This window comes from Syngnathus scovelli, unplaced genomic scaffold, assembly GCF_024217435.2.
Source record: "Syngnathus scovelli strain Florida unplaced genomic scaffold, RoL_Ssco_1.2 HiC_scaffold_30, whole genome shotgun sequence".
Lineage (NCBI taxonomy): Eukaryota > Metazoa > Chordata > Actinopteri > Syngnathiformes > Syngnathidae > Syngnathus > Syngnathus scovelli.
In genome coordinates, this window is record NW_026061392.1 from 1,140,732 (window position 1) to 1,150,789 (window position 10,058).

At 47.6% G+C, this 10,058-nt stretch overlaps 1 non-coding gene and 2 pseudogenes across 1 annotated transcript; 2 read left to right on the forward strand and 1 right to left on the reverse strand.

Annotated features, from left to right (window-relative positions):
* The first annotated feature begins 3,356 nt into the window (after positions 1-3,356).
* On the forward strand, positions 3,357-3,522 carry LOC125966059 (U1 spliceosomal RNA). Its single transcript, XR_007480037.1, has one exon. It is a non-coding gene; the product is annotated as a U1 spliceosomal RNA (small nuclear RNA).
* A 1,301-nt stretch (positions 3,523-4,823) lies between these two features.
* LOC125966040 (U5 spliceosomal RNA) lies at positions 4,824-4,908 on the forward strand (annotated as a pseudogene).
* A 4,661-nt stretch (positions 4,909-9,569) lies between these two features.
* LOC125966036 (U2 spliceosomal RNA) lies at positions 9,570-9,734 on the reverse strand (annotated as a pseudogene).
* Between the last annotated feature and the right edge of the window lie 324 nt (positions 9,735-10,058).

A 10,058-nucleotide genomic window follows, 5' to 3' on the forward strand; every position in this document is an offset into this window, starting at 1 on the left:
AGTTCAGTTTGATTGAAATGGCCGGTGGTTGGATCAATTTTACAGTAAAAAAGAATTGTAAAACTGTAAATGCACAGCCTCATTAATGCAGGTGCTAGCATGCCAGTCTCACAATCTAAAGGTCAAGAGTTCGGTCCTCAGGTGGGGCAGACTTTTTATATACCTAGTCCAAACTAGCCCTAACCCTAACTCTAGCCCTAGTTGGAAACCCTAGTCCTAGTTGGAAACCTTAGTTGAAAACCCTATTTTCAGTAGGGAGCAGGTTGCTCAGACTAAAATAACTTTTTCTTCTTTTAAGGGGTAGGGCAGCAAAGTAAGCAGGGATTGTGAATATCAGCAAGCACAGGTTGCTCAACTGGAGTCAAGAGAAACAAATTAAAAATTGTACATCAGATGAAAAATGTGCCTCTTTCTTTTGGCTTTTGTCACTGACATTTGGGGTCACCACAACAAAGATCAAAACAGCACAAAAACAGTTTACCTATATTTTGTCACGTCTCGCCCCCAACTGCTCCACTATGTGTCTGTCTTGGTTTCTGTCTGTGTGCTCGCCCCTCCCCTCCTGTGTGCCCATGATCAGTGTGATTGTTCCCACCTGCCTCTCGTTACCTGTCGTGTATAAAAGTCCTGTCTGCCCCTCTCTCCCTGTCGGATCATTGGTTTTGGTTTTGGTTGCTGTCGTTCGGTGTTGGCGTGCTGTCTTGGTGCCGTCGTGTCCTGCTGTCTTCTTGTTTCACGTCCCGGTCAGTCAAGTTATTGTTTAGGTCATGTCAGTTTACCGAGTCTGTATTTTGAGTTGCTTCGGTGGACCCTGGTCCGGGCTGCACTTGGTCGTCCTGCTCCATGCTCCACACCCGACCGTGACATATTTTCCTCTTTCAATTTGATGATACACTAGACATGAATACCTGTTTAGATTTGAAATCTTATCCATTAGGCCAGATAGCCATACAGGAAATTCTGACAAGTGATAGCAGTGCAATGATTTTTGAGCATATACAGTAAATCTACAGCCTAGATTCAAGTGGAGTTAACTGACTGGATCAGAAGATTAAGGGGTTCAAGTCCCTTCGTTGTCAATTTAATGAATGTCAAGAGGAAAGTAGCCTAGTGGATAATGTGTCTAACATTAAATAATAGTTTTTATTTTGTTTCTGCATTACCCAATACATCTCCTTCACATTGTGACACATTCTCCCATTATCTGTCTGTGTTAGGTAGAGAAAAAGATTTTAAAGGAAAGGTAAGTATTGTTGTGTTGTGTTTTGTTGTATTGTGTGTTGTCATTACCGTATTTTCTGGACTATAAGTCACGTTTCTTTTCATAGTTTGGGTGGGGGGGCGACTTATACTGAGGAGCAACTTATACGTGATTTTTTGTCACAAATTTTCAAAATAAAAAAAAAACGAAAAATGGATAAACGAACCGTGATGTAGCAAGGGATTACTGTAGTTTGAACTGCAAGTGACATCAGCGGCGCGGCGGTTGTTTACTTAAAGGACAAAGGATTCGATCACGGGATGACGAAGATGACGAAGGGCCCCATGTACTACCGGCATCTTTAGTGGCTTTGCTTGTAAGTGACACAGAGGACAGAGAGTTTTTTTTTCCCAATGATCATCACACACACATCTGGGTGTGGTGAGATTTGTCCTCTGCATTCAACCCATCCCCGTGTGATTTTGATCCATCCCCTGGGGGAGAGGGGAGCAGTGAGCAGCAGCGGTGCCGCGCTCGGGAATCATTTGGTGATCTAACACCCAATTCCACCCCTTAATGTTGAGTGCCAAGCAGGGAGGCAATGGGTCCCATTTTTATAGGTATGACCCGGCCGGGGTTTGAACCCACAACCTTCCAGTCTCGGGGCGGACACTCTACCACTAGTTTGAAGGATTTAATGATTTGGAGTGACACAGAAGGTTTGAAAAACTATTATATGTTTCACGCACACCCGGTCCTATTCTATGGAGCTCTCTTCGACCTCTGTGGCTGGAAGTGCCACCTCCAGGGATGGAAGTCCACGCTGCCACACGCCTGGAAGTCGATGCCGGTGCTTGGGGCTGTGTGGCGGTGAACTGTTTATGTTATTGTTATTTGATATATTTGTCATTTTCAAAACTTGTTCAGGAAAAAAAATATTATTCAGTGGTAATGTTGGACGTTTTCAATAAATACAAATTCATACAGTTTTAGGGTTCTCAGGTTAAAAAAGGCAATGCATGCACGGGGGCCCCCAGGGCTGCGTGCTTAGTCCATTGCTCTTCACCCTGCTGACGCATGACTGCACTGCGACCTACAGCGACAACCGCATAGTGAAGTTTGCTGACGACACGACTCTGGTGGGTCTCATCACGAAGGGCGACGAGACTCGGTACAGGTCGGAAGTTGACCTTCTGACCATGTGGTGCAGGGACAACAACCTCCTGCTGAACGTCAATAAGACCAAGGAAATCGTTGTTGACTTCCGGAAGGGTCACACAACACACCTGCCGCTGATCATCGACGGTGCTGTGGTGGAGTGGGTGAGCTGCACCAAGTTCCTGGGGGTGCACATCAGTGAGGACCTCTCCTGGTCCGCAAACACCTCGTCACTGGCAAAGAAAGCTCAGCGCCGCCTGTACTTCCTGCGGAAGCTCAGGCGTGCATGTGCTCCTCAGGCAGTCCTGTCTACATTCTACCGTGGCACCATTGAGAGCGTCCTCACCAGTTGCATCGCTGTCTGGGGTGGTAACTGCACTGAACAGAACTTGAAGGCCCTGCAGCGCATAGTGAATACGGCTGGTAAGATTATTGGTGCTTCGCTCCCCTCCCTGAAGGACATTTACACCTCCCATCTCGCCCGCAAGGCAACCTCGATTGCCAGAGATGTGAGTCACCCGGCTCACTCTTTGTTTGACCTTCTGCCCTCTGGGAAGAGGTATAGGAGCCTGCGCTCCCGCACCACCAGACTCGCCAACAGCTTCTTTCTCCAGGCTGTTAGGGCCCTGAACTCGCTACCCCCTTCTGCGTAGCGTGTGGCACTGTTGCGCTATTTTCTGGAATGTCTGCTGTACGCACACTTGCTCCTTTTTTTGCTCCTCTTATTTATTTATTTATTTGTTGTGTTATTTATTCATTATTTATTCAGCACGCTTTTGTTATACTTGTTTACTTGTTTGTCTGTTGTGGGCCATGTCTTGTCACCATGGGATAGGGGGGAACGAAATTTCGGTTTCTTTGTATGTCTTCGGCATGTGGACAAATTGACAATAAAGCTGACTTTGACTTTGACTTAAACAGTTCTACGAATCCTGTTTCATCCACTGAGTGTGTATGTGTGCCACACGTTTTTAGCAATTAAGCCCGTGACTGAAAATGGCGTGTGCGGTAAAGACGTCGGCCCATGATCAAGAAGGTGGTTCACCCCATGTGAGGCTCAGCCATTGCACTACGGTTGTGCTGACCTCTGCAAATTCCCCTACTGTGTGAATCTTGACTGCATTATTTCTGGTAGTGGGGGACTGTGTTCGCGCTCTCCTCTGGTCTTTCTGATGAAAACAAAAATTAAGCGCAGTAGTATGCACATGGAGTTTAAGTCTGCGATGCTGTGACACACTGAACGCTTTTGATTATGTAATTAACTGTACTCTGGAACTGTGTGTCAGGGTTCTCCAGATTATTCTTATCGTATGATTATGTTGGAATGCAGCCTGTAATAAATAACCTAGCTAGATTAGTTTTATGCTTATGTTGGAATGCAACCTGTGATAAATCACCTAGCGTGTCCCATCCTACACAAAGTCGTAAAACACCCCTTGCTATGTTTTGACTAGAGGTCAAGGGCTTTCTCTATTCAGTCCACTCTTACCCCCACCCTGTTTCTCTTAATAAAAATGCTCTTGCAGGAGGCGAGAGTCAGACCTCCATTCGAACATCGCTGTACGCACAGCGACGAATGGACTCTCCACCTGCAGGTGTCTAAAGGGACTTACTCGTCTCCCGTGTGGTTCTTGCAAAATAAGTTGGACTGAGCGAATCTCTAACACTGTGCATTTGCTCGTTAAACTGTATTCACCAAATTAGCAAATGCAAAATAATATGTAATTACCACGTTCCTGACTCGTCATATGATATGAACGTATCAAAACCTTTTTGTCGGCTGTAGGTCTGTCTTTTTAAGAATGCGCCCGATTGTTGTTCCTCATACATCACAAGTATGGATTTCTAGAAAACAACTTTTACTTTCTAAAGTAAAATGACAGAAATATTTTCTAATGTCAAATATCAAACGCCACCAACGCAGTGGAGGTGAATTACACTCCAAACCATGCCAGCAACGTCAAAAGCCTCAATTATTTGCGACACAAGGGAGACATAGAGCATTTCCGAAGTTTGAAAAATCATTTGAGAAATTACGATCGTATTTTGTTTCCCGATTTGTGTTGAATAAAGTTATGAAATTACAAATTTTCAAATAAAACACAGGGATGGGATCATTTCCCGTTCTCTCAGACCAAAAGTACACGTACCAAGACATACAACTGTTTTTACCATCAATAATCAAAATAGACGCCCAATATAATTGAAAGAACGAGCGCCATCAGTGTTCGATCAGATACCTACAATCCTGTGCGCCAACAATGTTTAAAGTAAGTGAGACATTAATGAACACAAAATACTCGTTTAAACATTCTATTTTGCTTGAGTCCTTGTAAGTATAGTAAATCCATCAACTTCTATTGTTTGTATTAGAAGGAATGGTTGCTGCAATTTGAGTGTGAGACCGCCTGTGAATTTAGTGAGACCAGCAGTGGGGTGGCCCGTTTTGACTCAGATTTTCAGATCACTCGTTTCTCTTCAGATCGAATAAATCTTTCGCCTTTTACTAAAGATTTCTGTGGAGAGGAACAATAAAGAGTATACCATTTCCGTGGAGAGGAACAATAAGAGTATATCTCAATTTGTTGATGCTCTGCGAAAGAATATCAATATTGCAACGGATAGCCGCCTATATCATACTCCGTGCAACAATCATACGTTCACATAATTTATACCGGCACGTGTGAACATGTTCACATAAACAGAGAAATTATGCCGAGTGCAGACAGACAATCACGTTTAAAACCTCGTTTATCATCCATCCATTTATCCATCCTATTCCGCTTATCCGGGTTGGGTCGAGGGGGAGACAGCTTTAGGAGGGACTCCCAGGCTTCCCTCTCCCCAGCCACTTCATCCAACTCAACCCGGGGAATCCCAAGGCGTTCCCAGGCCAGCCGAGAGACATAGTCTTTCCAGCACGTCCTGGATCGCCCGCGAGGTCTCCTACCGGTGGGACATGTCCGGAACACTTCCAAAGGGAGGCGTCCAGGAGGCATCCTGATGAGATGCCTGAGCCACCTCATCTGGCTCCTCTCACCGTAGAAGAGCAGCGGCTCTGCTCCGAGTCCCTCCCGGATGACCAAGCTTCTCAAGGGAGAGCCCGGACACCCTGCAGAGGAAACTCATTTCGGCCGCTTGTATTCTGGATCTCGTTCTTTCGGTCACGACCCAAAGCTCGTGACCATAGTTGAGGGTAGGAGCGTAGATCGACCGGTAAATTGAGAGCTTTGCCTTTTGTCTCAGCTCTCTCTTCACCACGACGGATTAGTACAGAGTTCGCATTACTGCCGACGCTGCACCAAACCGCCTGTCGATCTCGCGCTCCATCCTGCTCTCACTCGTGAACAAGACCCAAAGATACTTGAACTCCTCCACTTGGGGCAGGATCTCATCCCCGATCCGGAGAGGGCATCCCACCCTTTTCCGACCGAGGACCATGGCCTCGGATTTGGAGGTGCTGACCCTCATCCCGACCACTTCACACTCGGCTGCGAACCACCCCAGTGAGAGCTGGAGATCACGGCTTGAAGAAGCCAACAGCACCACGTCATCTGCAAAAAGCAGAGACGCAATGCTGAGGTCCCAGAACTGGACCCCCTCAACGCCTTGGCTGCGTGTAGAAATTCTGTCCATAACCATTATGAACAGAATCGGTGACAAAGGGCAGCCTTGGCAGAGTCCAGCCCTCACTGGGAAAGAATCTGACTTACTGCCAGAAATGCGGACCAAACTCTGGTATTGGTGATACAGGGACCAAACCGCCCTTATCAGTTGGCTCAGCACCCCGTACTCCCGAAGCACCCTCCACAAAACTTCCCGAAGGACACGATTGAACCCCTTCTCCAAGTCCACAAAACACATGTGGACAGGTTGGGCGAACTCCCATGCCCCCTCGAGGATCCTGCCCAGGGTGTAGAGCTGGTCCACTGTTCCATGGCCAGGACAAAAGCCACACTGCTCCTCCTTAATCCGAGGTTCGACCTCCCGACAGACCATCATCTCCAGCACCCCTGAATAGACCTTACCAGGGAGGCTGAGGAGTGTGATTCCCCTATAGTTGGAACACAACCTCCGGTCTCCCGTCTTAAAGAGGGGAACCACCACCCCAGTCTGCCAATCCAGAGGCACCGTCCCCGATGTCCACGCAATGCTGTAGAGGCGTGTCAGCCATGATAGTCCCACAACATCCAGAGCCTTTAAAAACTCTGGGCGGATCTCATCCACCCCCGGGGCCATGCCCCAGAGGACTTTTTTGATTACCTCAGTGAGTTCGACCCCAGAGATTGGAGAGTCCACCTCAGAGTCTCCAGGCCCTGTTTCCACAATGGAAGGCGTGTCGGTGGAATTGAGGAGGTCTTCAAAGTACTCTCCCCACCGACTCACGACGTCCCGTGTCGAGGTCAGCAGCACGTCATCTCCAGTGTAAACAGTGTTGACGGTGCACTGGTTCCCCCTCCTGAGACGCCGGATGGTGGACCAGAATTTCCTCGAAGCCATCCGGAAGTCATTCTCCATGGCCTCGCCAAACTCCTCCCACGCCCAGCTCGGGCTCCTTTTCAGTCAGAGAGGCGATATTCCATGTCCCAAGAGTCAGCTTCTGCAGCCAGGGATCGGTCCGCCAAGGTCCCTGCCTTTTTCCGCCGCCCATTTTGCACTGCACCCGACCCCTTTGGCCCCTCCGGCAGGTGGTGAGCCCATGGGAAGGGGGACCCATGTTTCCTTTTCGGGCTGTGCCCAGCCGGGCCCCGTGGGCGAAGGCCTGGCCACCAGACGCTCGCCTTCGAGCCCCACCTCCACGCCTGGCTCCAGATGTGGGGCCCGGTGACCCGCGTCCGGGCGAGGGAAAACAAAATCCATTTATGTTTTTCTTCATAAGGGGCTTGTGAGAGCCGTGCTTTGTCTGGCCCTTCACCTAGGATCCGTTTGCCATGGATGACCCTACCAGGGGCATGAAGCCCCAGACAAGATGGCTGCTAGGATCATTGGGGCGTGCAAACCCCTCCTCCACGGTAAAGTGATGACTAACGAAGGGGCTTCGTTTATCAATGCAGTTTAACTTCTGGTGGGACCCATTTGAATTGGCACATGCCAGTCTATTGTAATTTGGCAAAAAATATTGTTTTTAAATAAAAAACAATAACCAACCCTGTCAATTGCACAAGCACTCCTCTTTACTGTTCACAAGCACAATCACAAGTACAAGTCGTCTTCATCCATAAGCACATGAGTCTTTCCTTGTTAAAACACAGCAGCCCTACAAAAAATGTTCCATCAACTTTTAGTGTCTTAATAGACAATGATGGTATTTATTTAAATATTGAAACAAAATATCTACCTCCTTCAATGTTACACGTGAATGCACATACAGAGAGAAGTTTTATTCATTTTGATAAGGCTACATGAAGCAAAATATAAAGGTGAATACACACTGTTTTCGTGCACCATTTTAGCCCAATTCCATCATTTCCTTGTCTGTCTGTGCCTCCTTACCAGCAAATTTCTGGAAGTCCACATGGCGTCTTTGATGGCAGCAAAAGTGAGCCACTGCTTTGTAAAGTCTTCTTGCTTGATTTTCAACGGGCTCACCCCATAGAGTACAAGGTTCAAGATTCAAGATTCAAGAGTTTTTTATTCGCCATGTTTGAGCGTGCCAAACAAGGAATTTGACTTCGGTAAATCACAGCCTCTGTTCAACATTTAGGTGACTAACAACAACATGTGAAAAATGAAAGATATTCTCAAACATCCCCTGATCTTAAACTGATCTTAAACTCCCAAGAGGGCAAGGAAAAACTCATAACTCCAGCTAGGGGAAATGAGAAACCTTGAGAAGAGACCACAGATGGGAGGGTCCCTCTTCGAGGATGACCAGGCTGCAATGGATGCAGAGAGGACACATAGTACAAACAGTGTAAACAAAAAAGGTGTGGAAAGCGGGATGTTATTGCACAGTAATGACTCTGAGACTCTAAGAGTGGTGTGAGTTCATCAGAGCGACAGCCTGGGGGAAGAAGCTGTCTCTGTGTCTGCTGGTTTTAGTGTACAGAGCTCTATAACGGCGTCCGGAGGGGAGTAGTTCAAACAGGCTGCAACCTGGGTGCGAAGGGTCTGTTGAGATGTTGATGTCTGCATTCAACACTTCCCTTGCCGGGAACTGCAGGTCGCCCACAGGTATACGGCAGCCATGAACTACCTGAGCAGGTGCCACACTGACTCCTGGGCGCCACAGCCAGGTCGGGGGCACGTTGAGAGCGCTGATATGCCCCGGGAGTGCATAACGGACCTGACTGGGAGGCCATCATGGGCCACCATCCACGACAGGTCCCAACAAGTTTGTTTCGAGAGGGCGGGGTGGTTGACGTTGTGCCAAACTGTTGTGGGCTCGCCGAATACGGGTCCGAGCACTGGACAAACCACTTCCCGCTGTACGACAGAGATCATAGATCTGTGACTTGTTAAAATGTCACTATTTTCTTGCTCTAATTTAAAGTTCTTCAAAAACTTTTTGGTGAAGAAATAAGAAGGTGGCGCGTTAAAAGACACAGGAATTCATTGGTCGATGGGTATTAGCTTTAGTTTCCGGAGGTATGTGTCACGTCTCGCCCTGCTCCACTATGTGTCTGTCTTGGTTTCTGTCTGTGTGCTCGCCCCTCCCCTCCTGTGTGCCCATGATCAGTGTGATTGTTCCCACCTGCCTCTCGTTACCTGTCGTGTATAAAAGTCCTGTCTGCCCCTCTCTCCCTGTCGGATCATTGGTTTTGGTCATTGGTTTTGGTCATTGGTTTTGGTTCCTGTCGTTCGGTGTGTCGTCCTGTCTTGGTGCCGTCATGTCCTGCTGTCTTCTTGTTCCACGTCCCGGTCAGTCAGTCAAGTTATTGTTTAAGTCATGTCAGTTTACCGAGTCTGTATTTTGAGTTGCTTCAATAAACCCTGGTCCGAGCTGCACTTGGTCGTCCTGCTCCATGCTCCACCACCCAACCGTGACAGTATGAGCCCATCCAGAATCGTGTCATTGCTTGGCTTTTCGATGCATTTGGTGTAACGAGCGCGCTTCGCAGGTGCAGGGCAACATATCTGCTTCCGAGGAAGAGTTTTAAGTTCGGGACTCCTTCTCCTCTATTTTTTTTCTTTTTCTTCATGGTGTCCCTCTTCAGTCCCTCTGACTTGGATTTCCAGGTGAAGTAAAAAATGGCTCGGTCCAATTCTAAAAGCAACTTACTTGCTGGGATGAAAACAGAACTGATTAGTAAAAGCAAGGGTAAAATCACCACTTGTATGGTTAAAATTCTCTCTTCTACGGTCAGCTCTCTTAATCCCCCAAACCCAAGAACAGATACTACACTTTATCTTAGCCAAAAGGCAGAGAAGCGATGGAGTATGCGAGTGAGGGACTCGCTTACAGGCTTCCCCGTCTACCCATTCTCACCAACGGTTTGTTAGAATAGGCCTCTTTGGCACATGTGATTAGCTAGGGAGCTTGAGCTATGCCATTATATCGCTGTAACACTTCTCTTGCTTTATTAGCTTTCTCTACTCTATGAAACCCTTTGCACATATGTAGAAGTCGCTCTCGGTTAAGATGACAAGGTCACACATTATCACACAGGCTAGGCAGTCGCCTCCTTGCAGGAAGGCGGCCAGAGTAGTATAAGAGCAGGAACCTTGGCGCTGGGAGAGGAACCTTCTTCTGCATCTC